This window comes from Phocoena sinus, chromosome 7 (assembly GCF_008692025.1).
Source record: "Phocoena sinus isolate mPhoSin1 chromosome 7, mPhoSin1.pri, whole genome shotgun sequence".
In the NCBI taxonomy this organism is placed as follows: Eukaryota; Metazoa; Chordata; class Mammalia; order Artiodactyla; family Phocoenidae; genus Phocoena; species Phocoena sinus.
Genome location: NC_045769.1, coordinates 41,006,865 through 41,022,284, shown reverse-complemented (window position 1 = coordinate 41,022,284; position 15,420 = coordinate 41,006,865). Strand labels below are relative to the sequence as shown.

Here is a 15,420-nt window from a genome sequence, read left to right as displayed (position 1 = left end):
TCATTGGCCAGAATGCAATTTTTTTAAGGCCTTCTATAATTAAACTTCAGTTCAGAAATACATCATATTTAGTGCAAATCTGAGAAAACTTATTTCTGGCCTGAGCTCTTAACTCATGATAAATACATCTTTACCTCATCAACCCTTGATCACACTCAATCACTGTTTCAGTGGCAGGGCATAGCCAGTTTTAGCAGCTTCTCTAAAGGTCCCCTGTTCTAACGTGGCCTGGCCAAGTAAAGTAACTGTGGGCCATGGTGGGCTCCTTTCTCTTCTCAGGCTGGGCTCTGCATGCTGAGTGTCATAACTTGGCCAACTCCAATGCAAGCTTATGCCCCTGCACATTTTCCACCTCCACATCTTATTTCATGAACCATGTGTGCAATAATGCTTGATCCAGATCCTCCCAATGGCTGATCCCAAGTAATGGCTCTTCCATTTAAATTGGTTATACCTGGGTCGAGATCCAAGCTCTTCTCAACTGCCAAGTATTGGGGAGGAAAAGCTCCATTTACCTCTACCAAATCCACGTCCTTAAGACTCAGTCTTCTTTTCTTTAGTGCCCCATTGGAGGTAGGGACAAAACCAATATCTATGACAGAGAGATCACATCTAGATACAAAACAGCTCACAATTCTTGTCAGTGTAATGTTATGCTTTTTAGCAGCATCTTTACTAGCTATGAAAGCATCAGATACTTATGGTACACTCCTTACACGGATGGTCCCTTCGTCCTTGAAAATTGGAGGAAGTTTATTTAACTGCTCCAGGCTCGTTGGGACCAAACTGGCTCATGACTTGCATTGTTTTCCTGTCCTTGTCTTTACCTCAACTGGTACCATCTCATTATTAAAGTAGCCAGCATCTTTAGCAGCTTTCCATCTCTGCTCTGACTACAGGGTGTATTTGTTACATTTTTCTCTGCTAATTTTATGTTTTGCAGCAAGATTCTTTGCAGTAATTCCCATGGGGATTTGGAGATGCTGCTCTGTTAATGCTGCTCGCAAAGAATCTTCCAGCTTGAGATCTGATCAAAACTTGGCTCTAAAACGCACGTTTCTGACACAGTAAGGAGCCATATTTTTGGCTGTTCCACACAAGACAACTTCAGCATCTTTAACACACATTTCCTGACATCCATTCACAATGGACTGGAAACCAGAGCCACAGAGCCTATTAACAGTGAGAGCTGAGGTCTCTTTCGGAACTCCCACATCAAACTGACGTGCCTTGCCAAGTATGCAGCATCTGAAGAGCTATTTGCCAGTTTATTATAAAGGATACAACTAAAGAACAGACAAATAGAAGGGATGCATAGCGCAAGATATGGGGAGGTGGGGTGTGGACCTTCCACACCCTCTGGTCACCCACCTGTCCCAGCACTTTCATTTGTTCACCAACTTGAAGCTCTGATGGGTTTATTCTTCATTCATAACAGAAGGATTTGGAAAAACAATGGAATTCATTTTTAATAGTAGAATTTTTGTTAATCAATTTCTGGAGAGGACAGTATCATTTGATGCAATGGGAGTTATAGGTAGAAGTTTTAATCTGCCTCTAAAAATTTGGCAAATATAAAGTTAATCTCCCCTGCCCTCCTAGTATTTGCACTTGAGATTTTCTTTATATTTAGTTTCTAAGTTAAAGGAATCCTGAATGAGAGGAATTGAAGACACATGTTTAAAATATAAAATTATAATTTTCAGTGCCATCACTATATTATATTTTAAAAGTTCTATGTCTTATGCTGCATTCACAATACTTCTATAGTATATAGTTTAAGAGCCATCTTATCTTACTCGATTGGAACAATTATTTGGTAAGTTAATTGAAAAGTAGGTTAAAGTAGGAACCATATACAAACAAAAAATGTACGCATACCTTAAAAATTTTATTTCAAGTTAAAACATACACATGCACCTTATGATGTAGGGACAAAGCCTTTCTTTGAAAGTTAGTTTACTGATTTATTTTCCACATTTTGCATAAAAGACATCCTAAGGCCTCACACAACATCTAGCAATGGTTTCATTAGGTAAAGTAAGAAGGGCAGAAGGTGTGGAGCAAAAGAGAGGCACTTATTAGCCACAGTTATTCAGTTGGTATATTTTCAAAAGGGAATTGAAACCTTCAATTAATCTCAAAGATTATATGAAGACATATTAAGAGAGTTTCTGTATGTTCTATAAATAAAGTGGATACAGTCCACTTAATGAATAAGGCTTTTATATATTATCTGCAAGGGCTTATAATTATTTTTAAGTATTTTATAGCCTTATGTCATAAATCTTAGTGTCTATTCATTAGGTGTGTTTCTGTTGTTATTTGTTTATATATATATGTGTATATATGTCCCCTTTCCTTACTTAAGGTACTACTGCAAAGTATTTTGGGAAATTTAGAATAGAAAGCAGAATTCTCAACAGCAGGTCCATTTAGTTGGTTAAAATATGTTTATAACTAATCTTTTAAAATATATACTTGTAGAAATATAATTTTCAGACAATGTTCATCTATTATATATATATATATATATATTTCCCCCATAAACACCAATTATATGTTGACATCGATCCTACTTGTTAGCTATGCTGTCAGTCAAAACAGATCTGACTGCTCTCTAATGGCATTTGGCAGAAGTAAATGGAGATTAGGGGATAGAGAGATCAGTTCAGGCCTCCAGGACAATCTGTAGCTTTCAATTCCAGCCAATCAGTGACACCTGCATGTGGTAATCATTCTCCTTGGTTACAAGTGCTGGCAGAAACTAGAGACGTGTTTTTCAAGCTTAAGCAAAATGAGCTAAATATAAATGTGAAAATCCTCTTCATTGTAGAATTTTCATCTTCTTTTGAGGGAAAAAAAAGGACAAAAAACAGGGTTGTTTTATTCATATTTTCAATTATTTTGTAGTAAGGTCTATTAAGCTTAAACACACCAATGAAGGATAAGCATGTTGGGGATGATATTTATCTTCTTGGGCCCATGACAAGAATTCAAACTGCAGTCCAGTATCCAACATGGGACTTTAAACGGCTGTGCTGGTGCCCACTACACCAGTCTCCTTTTCAGTTACTTGTTAGAGCTGTGTGAACCTTTCATCTTGTGAAACTTGCCAACCTCAGGAATATTTTATGAGTTACCAGCTTTGCAACTTTTGTAGAATACATTCAAACATCACTTTTACGGGCAGCAGAACTGTAAAATGTCTCTCCAAAGATTAAAGCAAAGTATATAAAAAGGAAACTATGGAAAGAAAACTAGTAGCATTCTCCCATCATTTCCCAGCAAACTCTTGTTTTCTCTAACTTTAAATGAAGTCAGGCCTCGACTTAGGGGTCAGCAGACCATCCTTCTGAGGTTATCATTCTCAATTGAATCTGTCTCCAGAAAAGCAAAAACGCTATAGGTAATAAGCTTCTTCCATTTTTTTTATTCAGGTATTTAACTGCCATTCTTGGGTAAAATAAGATATTACTTTATAATATAGTATTTTTTCTTTTTCTTTTCTCCTCTTTTCCAACTAGTTATCCCTAATCTTTTAACAAATTCTCATATAAAAATGTAATATTTATTTAATAGATGATGAAATATGCCAAAGGTTTTTTTTTTTAATAAAGTTCAAAGAGCTTGTAAGAAAGCCACACTATTCTTTTGCCAAATGTGGACAGTAGTGCATTGTTATAATGCCTGTGGAAACCCAGAAGGGCAGCTAGATGCTAGATCTGGTGAATAGGATAAGCCTGGATCTAGATCTTGAATTAAACCCTTTTGAAAATTTGACCTCAGAAAGATTAAAACTGATTTTGTAAGCAGATTTTGGGGAGCATACCTACACAGTTGGCCTTACTTATGGCAAAAAGAGGAAAACTAATAATTATAGAACACCTAGTACATTCCAGGGTCTCAGAGTCACAGAGAGTTTTATTTGCTATCTTATATCCATTCTCCTTTTAGATATTATTTGAGGTCAGTTTTAGAGTCTCCATGGGAATTTGCCCTTGGATTCCTTCAGAAGAGGAGCATGCATGAGACAAATCAAGCAAATATTGAATGGTGAAAATTCAGAACCTGTCTATTGAATGAATGTCAGAAAATTTGGAGAATTTATAAGTAGCAGTTCTTTTTTCTCCTGAACTAGAAATTTAGGAGCTACTGCCATCTTGCTACCAGAAAGAGAGTCTGAGGGTAGTTGTTCTTACTCACTGAAAACAAAGTCAAGATAAGATGAGAGAAAAACCAAGACCTAGAGTATTGTTTAAGCCACTGCATCAAGCTTGATCAGAAGTCACTTCTATCCACGGACTTTTCAAAGGATCAAGTGCTGGATTTGAAAGCCACAGCACAGCCAACTGCACCATATTTGTAAACTACGTGGTCAGCAGAAGCAACAGCACCCAACACTTCCTACTCTCCACATAGCAGAGAAAGTTAGCTCTCCCAACTTGCCTCTGTTAGAGTACACAAGATTTCATCAGCATGTTGTTCTTGAAAGGGAAGTGTCAGTTGTTTTCTTTAGAAGAAGATGGAAAGAGAGAAATGAGTAATTGCTGCTCATCTTTCAGATATAATAACCGGTTAACATGAGGACACGATTCACTGCAATATGTCTCACACACTATGAGTGGCTCAAACTGGATAAAACCATGGCTTAAAGCAGAAAGACAAACTGAAGGCCCACCCAATCTATCCAATTTACTTTAAAGTAATTATTAATAATCCCTTTAAAAATGATAAATCTGGAAAAAGCCTAAGCCAGACAGGATGCCAGGATAATAGGTATAAACCAGCACTGTCCTGCAAAGGAAATTATCAACAAAACAAAAAAGACAACCTACTGAATGGGAGAAAATATTTGCTAATGATATGACCAATGAAGGGTTGATATCCAAAATATATGAACAACTCATACAAGTCAACATCAAGAAAACCCAGTCAACTCGATTAAAAAATGGGCAGAAGTCCTGAATTGACATTTTTTCAAAGAAAACATACAGATAGCCAACAGGCACATGAAAAGATGCTCCACATTGTTACTAATCAGAGAAATGAAAATTAAAACCACAATGAGATATCACCTCACACCTGTCAGAATGGCAATCATCAAAAAGACCACAAATAACAAATGTTGGAAAGGATGTGGAGAAAACACTTGTACATTGTTGGTGGGAATGTAAATTGGCATAGCCACTGTGAAAAACAGTATGGCAGTTTCTCAAAAAACTAAAAATAGAACTACCACATGACCCAGCAATTCCACTTCTGGGTATATATCTGAAAAATACAAAAACACTAATTTGAAAAGGTACATACATCCCAGTGTTCATAGCAGCATTGTTTACAATCACCAAGGTATGGAAGCAACCTAAGTGTCAACAGATAAATGGATAAATACGATGTGGTATATATGTATACAATGAATACTACTTAGCCATAAAAAAAGAATGAAGTTTTGCCATTTGCAACAACATGAATGGACTTGGAGGATATTAGGCTAAGTGAAATAAGTCAGACAGAGAAAGCCAAATACTGTATGATATCACTTGTATGCAGATTCTAAAAAAGTAGAACTAGTGAATATAACAAAAAGGAAACATACAGATATAGAGAACAAACTAGTGATTACCAGTGGGGAGAGGGAAGGGGGTGAGGGAAAAGACAGGGGTAGGGGATTAAGGAGGTACAAATTATTATGTATAAAATAAGCCTCAAGGATGTATTGTACAACACAGGGAACACAGCCAATATTTTATAATAATACAAATGGAGTATAACCTTTAAAAATTGTGAATCACTATGTTGTACACCTGTAACTTATGTAATATTATACATCAACTATATCTTAATTAAAAACAAAAAGCACAGGACTGTCCTGGGAAACCCAAGATGTACAAATCATCTAGCTACAGGGAATAACAAAACTCATGGGTGAGGTATGTACAATGACCTGTGACCTTTGGCTAATATGTAACGAAAACATGACTTTATTAATTCACTTAGTAAACATCATTGTGTAGACTATCATGCAGCACTATGATACATCATAAGAATAAAAAGATAACCAGAATAAAATTTCTTACCCTAAAATAACACGTGTTTATCAATGGAGAAAGACATATTTGCAGATAGTTATGACACAAACATTGCAAGTAAGGTATTGGCAGGGATAAAATAAGCACTCAGATTGAGTACTGAACTCTGGGGAGGTGGGAGAAAAAGTAACCAGAAAAGCTTAAAAAAAGAAGTGAAATTTGAGCTGTATAACAGTGGAATAATATATATTTGGCAAGTAACTAAGAAAAAAAAGAGTTTAGTCTTGAGTAAGGGAATGAAAGACATGGAATCATGGGGTCTAAAATGGCTTAATAACTTTAGGTTAATTTTGTCATGAAAATATTAAATCTTTCTAAGACTTATTTTCACCAAGGTGAAATGACGAAGAATAATACTGAGAGGCATTTTAGTTAATAAATATATCGCATCTTTTCAGAATCCATTGCTTGGTAGATTTTCAGCAAATTCATTGGCACTCTAGGATTTCTAAGATTGAAATAAATTTACAAAGGTCAGTTTTTATAAGTGAATTTAAGAAAATATTTCTTGTTTTCAACATAAAAAAACTTTGATTTAAATCCTGGAAGCCAAAAGTGTTATATTTTATTGAAACTGGAAAAAAAATAAAAGAATAGGAAAGCAATTCCCTTAGGAATTAAAGAACATTTTTATTCCCCTTTTATACAGTATGGCAGTTTCTACTTTTAGTGTTCCTCTTTAAAATATAGAAGTAACCTCACCATGAAAATTTTATGTGTAGAACCAAAGAATAAACAGCTTTCACTGATTCCCACCTGTATGCACACAGAGCCAAAAGAGTCCTTTCACTTAATTAAACCAAATTAAATTTTAGAATAACTTTAGAAACACTTACCTTCAAAATAACTGAGGTGGGCACTTCTCTCTAAACCCTCTGCTTGCCAAGTTTTCCCCATTAGACAAGCTTTTACATTATGTCATTAAAATCCTTCTTCTTTACTTAGTATAAATTGTTCAACCCAGAGGTTGTTATTTTTACCTAAGTCCAATATGTTCTGTTTTCTTATAATGACCTACTGTTCTAATCTCTTATTTAGTTTATGATGTACTTTGTTTTTATTCTAATACATGGTATTAATGTTTGGTATTTTAAATGTCTGGACCATTAAGTACATAATGAGTTACACTTTTTTTATCTTTCACAAATGAGTTAAATAGGAAGAGAAAAATTTAACACTATTTTTGATCTATATAGAAATATAGCATAATGTAGAAATTTAATAACACCTTACTTTTGTGATTCTATTAATTTGCTGGGCTGCCATAACAAAGCATCAAAAACTGTGTGGCTTAAACAACAATTTATTGTTTCACAGTTCTGGAGACTAGAAGTCCGAGATCAAGGTGTCCGCAGGTTTAGTTCCTACTGAGGCCTGTGAGGGAGAATCTGTTTCTGGTGATTTGCATGCACTCTTTGGTGTTTCCTGGCTTGTATGTGCATCAACCTGGCCTCTGCCTTCATCTTCATATGGAGTTGTGTGTGTGTGTGTGTGTGTGTGTGTGTGTGTATGTCTGTGTGTGTGTGTATGTCTGTCTCCATGCCCAAATCCCCTCCTTATTTTCAGGATGTAATCATATAGGATTAGAACTCCCTCTATTGAACTCGTCTTAAATTGATCATCTTCAAGGACCCTATTTATAAATAAGGCCACATTCACAAGCACTGGAATTTAGGACTCCAACAACTTTTTGTTATTAAACCCATAGGAGTGACTGGGTTTTGAAATGTTTTTCTTAAAGCAGACTGAGAAAATGCTTAACTGTGGGTCATCATGCCTGGGTTTAAATCCATCCCCTATCATTCATGAAGAAATCATACAATTTCTTCATGTTCTAAGCTTTTGCAAATATACCTGGGTATTTAGGCTCTGCTTTATCTTACCTGTATCAGGAATGAAGATAAGATGTCAAGGAAGAAAAAATTGGAATGGAAACTTTTAAAGGGTCTTAAAGAAAAGCAGAAATATTAAGAAGAGAATAGAAATAAAGTAAAGAGGTAAAAGGTGCCCAAGGAAAAGTGGTCGATATGGAAGAGTGACAAAGAAAATCCAATTTATAATTGGATTTGCTGAAGAAGATAAACAGTTCATGAGATCTTACTTCTCGTTCTGTTGTCTGAGAGGTGCTAGAAGACAAGGCAATGAGGTAACAATCACAAACCCAGAGCCAGATCCTGGTTTCTAAATACTCTCTCTCCACTAATAGGAACTAGAATTATTTGGAGAAATGTCTGATTCCAGGCTGGAGCAGGAACAGTACAAGATGAACTTGGATGATCTTGTTTCTGAATGTAAGTACTCAAAATTGAGACACACGAAAAAGACACAGAAGCCAGCTTGAGGAACTCCCATGGCTAAATATGATGCAATTCAGCATCGAATTAAATAATGATAGTAAAGGATTATAGCTTCTTAAATGAATTAACTATTATGGCATATTTAATAGTTTATAGTAGAGCCCTTTCTTATAGTAGAGGCTCAAGTAATAAATAAGAAAGGAATGAAGAGATCCAAAAAATCACCATTTAAGAACTATCAACATTAATTGAGGCAAGACTCATCAATGGATACTAAAAGAAGTGAGTGATACTTTGAGGTGTCACAAAATATTTATACGATCTCAATATAACTCCTTACAAGATAGTGGAAAAAAATTGACAGGAACAACTTCATAAAGTGATCAAGTTAACATAATGAATCATGAAACATTTCAATAACATATGCTAACTGACATAAGACATTGAGAATAGCACGATATTGCTTCTGTGGTGTTTCTGACAAAAAAAAAAATCTATAACCTGGACATATCAGAAATTCCAAAGAGAGATGCATTTTATGCAAAATTACTCTTCTCTAAAAAATAAAATTAAAAACAAAAAGTTAACCTCCCAAAATAAAAGAGACTCAAGAGACGTGACAACTGAATGCAAGGCATGATTCAGGATTTTCGGCATTTTCTGTCATATAAATTGCATTATTGGGAAAATTGTCAAAATCTGAATAATGTCTTCAAATTAGAGAATAATGCTGTATCAGTGTTAATTTCCTAGTGTTGTTAAGTGTGCTATATTCAATGAAGTATTTACAGAGAAAGGGACATAATATCAGTAACTTATTCTCATGAGAAACAGAGAGAGAGAGATGAGGGAAGAATCTGGGTGAAGAGTATACGAGAATTTTTGTATTTACTCTTGCAACTTTCTGTATATCTGAAATGATGTTAGAATTAAAAAATAAAAAGTTAAAAGGTACTCATATAATCTCTTACATGGTAGAGAGTAAGACTTGAAGAAAGAGAAAAAGTGTTACTCTTGAATTAAGAGAAGAAAGAAATAGGTTGTAGCTTGTAAGAGTGAAAAACTATGACACAAGGGGGATAAAGGAGAATTTCAGCACCACTTGGACTTACAAGATTTGCAGAAATGGGTACACCAGGAAAGGGCAGCAGCAGATGCAATTGGGAAGTATTGCCTTTATGAAATTTTTCCAGGAGCAGAGAGCAAGAAACGTGAAGAGGTGTTTGCAAAGAAGAAAGTGAACATGTTAGAAAATACATGTAACCTGAAAATGTGGGCTGAGAAAAAGAGGGTTTTTCCAGTGGGCTGAAGTCTTGAATTATGCATACAAGGGCGTGAGCTAGTGACATTTTTCTTATTATTTTTAATATAAGCATGATAGAATGATAGAATTGGCAAAGGTTAGAGAAAATGGGATTACAGAAAGTATACATGTGCCCAGAGGGTCAACATGTCCTGGACTCACAGTAGGCTCACACTGGTATTTCTAATGGTTGTTGTGTTGTCTTAATGACAGAAGATCTTGAATTTCTGCTCCCTCTGCTGTCACCTACTTGAGCCTTTTATTTCTTCTGACACCAAGCTTACCAGATTTTTCAGCTTGTTTCTAATTTTGGAAAACCGAAGTCATCTACTATCTTTCTGATGATCTAGGGTACAGAACGATTTTGCAGGACTCAATTACCAGATTATAGGTCTTCATTTTGACTCTTGGACCTTGAGTATCTACCTAAATTACTGCCTCTGTTAATTGGATGGACTCTATATGTGACCACATTTGAAAAAATATTTACTCCAACTTAATTTCATGGCCTTCATTTCTGTTACATTTTAAAGAACTTCAGCGACTCTCTTATAGTATTTAGAGCTTCAGTTAAAATTATAGATAAAGAGCTTCCCTGGTGGTGCAGTGGTTGAGAGTCCGCCTGCCGATGCAGGGAACACGGGTTCGTGCCCCAGTCCGGGAAGACCCCACATGCCGCGGAGCGGCTAGGCCCGTGAGCCATGGCCACTGAGCCTGCACGTCCGGAGCCTGTGCTCTGCAACGGGAGAGGCCACAACAGTGGGAGGCCCGCGTACCACAAAAAAAAAAAAAAAAAAATTATAGATATCTGCCTATTGTCACCATTACTTTTTTGGATATCCCTTTTTTGTTCACCCCGAACTTATCAGGCCTAACTTCTTACGTTTACTGACTTCGATGTATAAACATTATTTTATTATCCAAGGGAGAAAACTCCTTTCACCTTATTTTTCTAAAGAATATGTCAAAATATGATCTTTTGGTTCTTATAACAGAAAATAATGGAAGTATTTCTACTTAAATATATTTTCTGTGGTTCACTTAAGCTTAAATAGGCCAGTTATAATTTACATATTGTGTGAATATTTGTAAAATGTAGAATCTATGCATTTTATTATATAGACTGTTTTAGAGCTAAGTCAATTTACATATCTAAATCAAAATTTACTAATGTTTTATTTAAATTCAATCATGCTTTAAAATGCTCAGAACCACGACAAGGGTGAGATGATCTTATACAAATTTCCCTTTGCACTAACTATTTTTCAATCGATTAATGATATCCTAATATTCTAATTGAATATTGGAAATATACATAGATTGAATCTTAAAATGGTTATTTTGAAGAGACACATTTAAATATGATCAAAAGATGACATCTGTTATAAGGAATCAACGAAAAGTTATTGAACAGGTACCAGCTTGTCTAGATAATTGGTTTTCATCAAGTTTCAATACAGAATGACACAAGTGTAGGCAATGACAGAATATTTGGAGCATTGGTCGTCCAAAAGAACTTGAAAATAATTTTCAAAATCCATCAGGAGTTAAATCCACAGGGATGGTAACTGTGAATGATTATGTAAACATTCATCAGGGTAACTATCTTTCAGGGTTTCACATCCCTTGAACCACTGAGAACACAATTCCTATTTCTAGTTGCTGACTATTTGCAGGGTTTTTCAATTAATATGCTTCAAAAATATGAATTTCTGATTGTGCCATAATTATGCATAACCCAAAAGCACCACATAAGGATAAAAGATTTCAACTGATTTTTTAAATAAGAATTTATTTATGTCACACATGCACCCCAATGTTCATTGCAGCACTATTCACAATAGCCAGGTCATGGAAGCAACCTAAATGCCCATCGACAGACGAATGGATAAAGAAGATGTGGTACATATATACAATGGAATATTACTCAGCCATAAGAAGGAATGAAATTGGGTCATTTGTAGAGACACGGATGGACCTAGAGACTGTCATACAGAGTGCAGTAAGTCAGAAAGAGAAAAACAAATATCATATATTAACGCATACATGTGGAATCGAGAAAAATGGTACAGATGAACTGGTTTGTAAGGCAGAAATAGAGACACAGATGTAGAGAACATATGTATGGACACCAAGGGGGGAAAGTGAGGGTGGTGGTGGTGGTGGGATGAATTGGGAGATTGGGATTGACATATATACACTAATATGTAGAAAATAGATCACTAATAAGAACCTGCTGTATAAAAATAAACAAAATTCAAATAAAAAAAGAATTTATTTATGTCATAGTTCTTTCTCAAAAATTGCATTATTGAATTTTACCTATTTATACATGGCATGCAGTTTAAATACCCAAAAATTCCAAAATGAAATATAGAATGTTTTGAATATTCAGATTAAAAATGTAGGTGAATAGGTAGGTTGATGAATGGATAGATGAATGAATGGATATTAGATTAATTGAAATATACATAGATAGCTAGACTGCTAGCTCCAGAGAAAAGTCATAGTGAAATGGTAATCTCAAGTGTCCTGGAGTCCAAGCATTTGCATTCAAGTACTACGTAAGTCGTTTACTACCAGCATGCACTGGGGGGATTTACTTAACATTTCTGTCTTGTTTTACTTATCTATATAATAGATAATTTTATCTGTGATTAATTTTAGTACATCCATTAATATGAATGCACTGAAGATTAAATCAATTAATCAAGATAAATGTACCTGTAGGTATTATTGCATTAGTTTGCTAGGGCTGCCATACAAAATACCACAGACTAGGAGGTTTAAACAACAGAAATTAATTTTCTCACAGTTCTGGAGGCTGAAAGTTTAAGATCAAGATGTCAGCAGATTTGGTTTCTCCTAAGGCCTCTCTCCTTAGCTTGAAGATGCCATGTTCTCACTGAGTACTCACACAGCCTTTTCTCTATGTGTGAGCATCCCTAGTGTTTCTCCCTCTTCTTCTAAGGACATCCTATGACTTCATTTAACTGTATTGAAATTTTTAAAGGTCCTATTTACAAATACAATCACATTGAGGGTTAGGGCTCCTGCATACACATTTTGGAGGGACATAATTCAGTCCATAACAGGTATTAAATATTATTAATGATTGGTATATGATTGATTATTTGGACCACGATTAAGCAATAGTGGCCAAAATGGCAAAACTGAATTTATGTTTCAATGAATAAAAGTTCTATTTATTGTACAGCTAAAGGTCTGAGAATAAATACATAATGAATAATATGCAGTTCCTTTGCCTAGAACCTAAATCCAGCATGGAGATGGCTCCTTCAAACTATAATCAAAACTTTGAAAGGTGGCCCCCAGTATCATTCAAACTAGTGCTGGGCTCAAGAATTCATATTGTTTCAATTGTGAGAAATCAAGTAAATATTGCCTCACCCACTTTTGTCTGGCTTCAAAATATAACATTATGTTTAAAGTTACCTGTGATGGCAAAAGAAATGATTGAACACTTTTTGCTCAATCTATACTATTCAGTCAATAATACTGTTATCTAATTGCAATTGATATCCTGATGGAAATAAATGCATTAAAATATTTTTAATGGGACATTTTTAATATTTATATAGTAATTTCTTAATAGAAAGATGATTTTGATAGAGATAGAATAAGATAGTTACACAGCTAGAAACCCCACGAGAGGGAGATAGATAGAGAGGGACTTCAGGAGATGACCATAAGCTAGACACCAACCAGAAAATGCCCAGAACATCTGGCAGCTAAGCGACAATCAGAATACTCTGAAACTAAACACACTTACTTAGCCTACTACTGCAGAAAAATAGATACAAGAACTGCATTTGGCCTTGGCAGGTCTATAAGATAACAGACCCTAAGAAAAACTGCATTCTTGCATGTAGCCAAAACAGGATAATAGGTAAAAGGGGAAAGAAACTAGGTGAAAGGGTCCATTATGCTGAAACTTCAGATGAATTACCATATTTTAGTATATGCTACCACCTTTTACTAATACACATATGATTTAAATAGTGCCATAACAGTCCCTATTAGACTATTTAGAGTTAAAGGAGGAACTAATGATGTAAGCCTTGACGTCTACCTAAGAGGGAGGAAGAAGGTGGTAGCATATACTCCACTTTTTCTTTAATTATAAAAATGTAGCTCTCTTTGTTCTCAGGGCTTTGCTCCCTTGCCTGCCTGCTTGTATCTCTTACAAGCTTCCTATGCTAAAAAATTCACTCTTTGCTTATCACTTTGTCTCACACTGAATTCTTTTTGTGCTGAGACAAAAGAACTTGAGCTTCAGTAAGTCCTGACACCAGGTGAGCAGTTTTAATTAAAAGACAGTGGGTTCGATTCCCTTCCTAAGTCAGGGATTGTGGGTTCAAGTCCAATCTGAGGTGTGGCTGGGTTCAAGTTCCAGCTGAGGAGGAGTGAGGTTTCCATTTTAAAAGGAATTACATTACCAAAATATTTTGATATCACTGTAGATTTAAAAAATTCAATAGTTTATTAAATTGCCAGGATATATGAAGAATTCTGCTCTTTCAAGTAAAATCAATGGTTAATAAAATTTGGGCAAAGATGAATGTGTGTACACACATATACTATATATATACACACACATACACATAATACGTATGTATATGTGTGTGTATGTGGGTGTGGGTGTGGGTGTATAGTCTTATGACAAAAAGAAAAGTTAATCACAGAATTCTTTATTTTTCTCAATTGAATAAAAAGTCGGTGATTATGTTCCCTGTATATCAGGTTTGTCATGTTTTAACCTTCTCAACTTTATCTTTAAATAATTCACAAGCAACCGTTTTATGTCTCACATATTAAAAGAGCACATTTACTTTTTTTGTTCTCTATGATTTTTATTGTGTTTCCCATTTAGCCTTATCAGTTTTGAATACTTGGTTCATTTCCACCTCTATCTTTTTCCATTCCAATTATTTTCAACAAAACTGCCAGGCGTTTTTTGTCTGCTTAGTTTGACCCTTAACATAGTTAAATATCATCTTTGAAAACTGATGGTAACACAGTAAAAACATAAGGCATTGGGTTATTTTGGTGGGTTGAGTGTTTCAAAGAATGGCCACTGCTCCATTGTGGAATACAGACTAGACAATGATGAGAGGGCAAATGCCAATGACTGATAGTATGTAAAAGGCAACCCTCCAGGATATCATAGGAATCTTTGGAACCTATGTTTTGTCTTTAGTTCAGTTTTTCATAGAATGATCATGCTAAGATGCTTCTGTCTTCACAATGGTTTTTCTCATGTTTCCCTTTTAGTTTATTAAATATTCACCTTGGGTTTCAAGGGAGGTTACATATTGATGCTCTACTATTTTCCAATACATTTGGTTAAAAGGGAAATTTGATTTGCTATATTTTTCTGTGTGTCTGGGGGAATCTTGCTGATATTATGCATGTTACACTCCAAATTAAATCTCGTCAAAATGCCACAGACACTTTACTGATTAATATACTAAAATGATTACTTTCCAAAGCATGCTCTGTTTATAGAAAGACTGTTACAAAAATTCCCAGTAGATATTTGTTTGAAAGACATTTTACTGACTCAACACATGTACCTTTTTTTGAATATTTTATGGAAAAATAAAACATCTGTGATTGACATCTGTATTTTTAGATGGTGTTTCTAGCAGTTTATTTGAATTAGATATATTCAGAAATTTTTGAGGAATATTTTATTGTATAAACA

At 34.9% G+C, this 15,420-nt stretch overlaps 1 pseudogene; it reads right to left on the bottom strand.

The window, feature by feature from the left end:
* Window positions 1-275: 275 nt before the first annotated feature.
* LOC116756343 overlaps window positions 276-15,420 on the bottom strand; it is a 183,740-nt pseudogene continuing 168,595 nt past the window's right edge.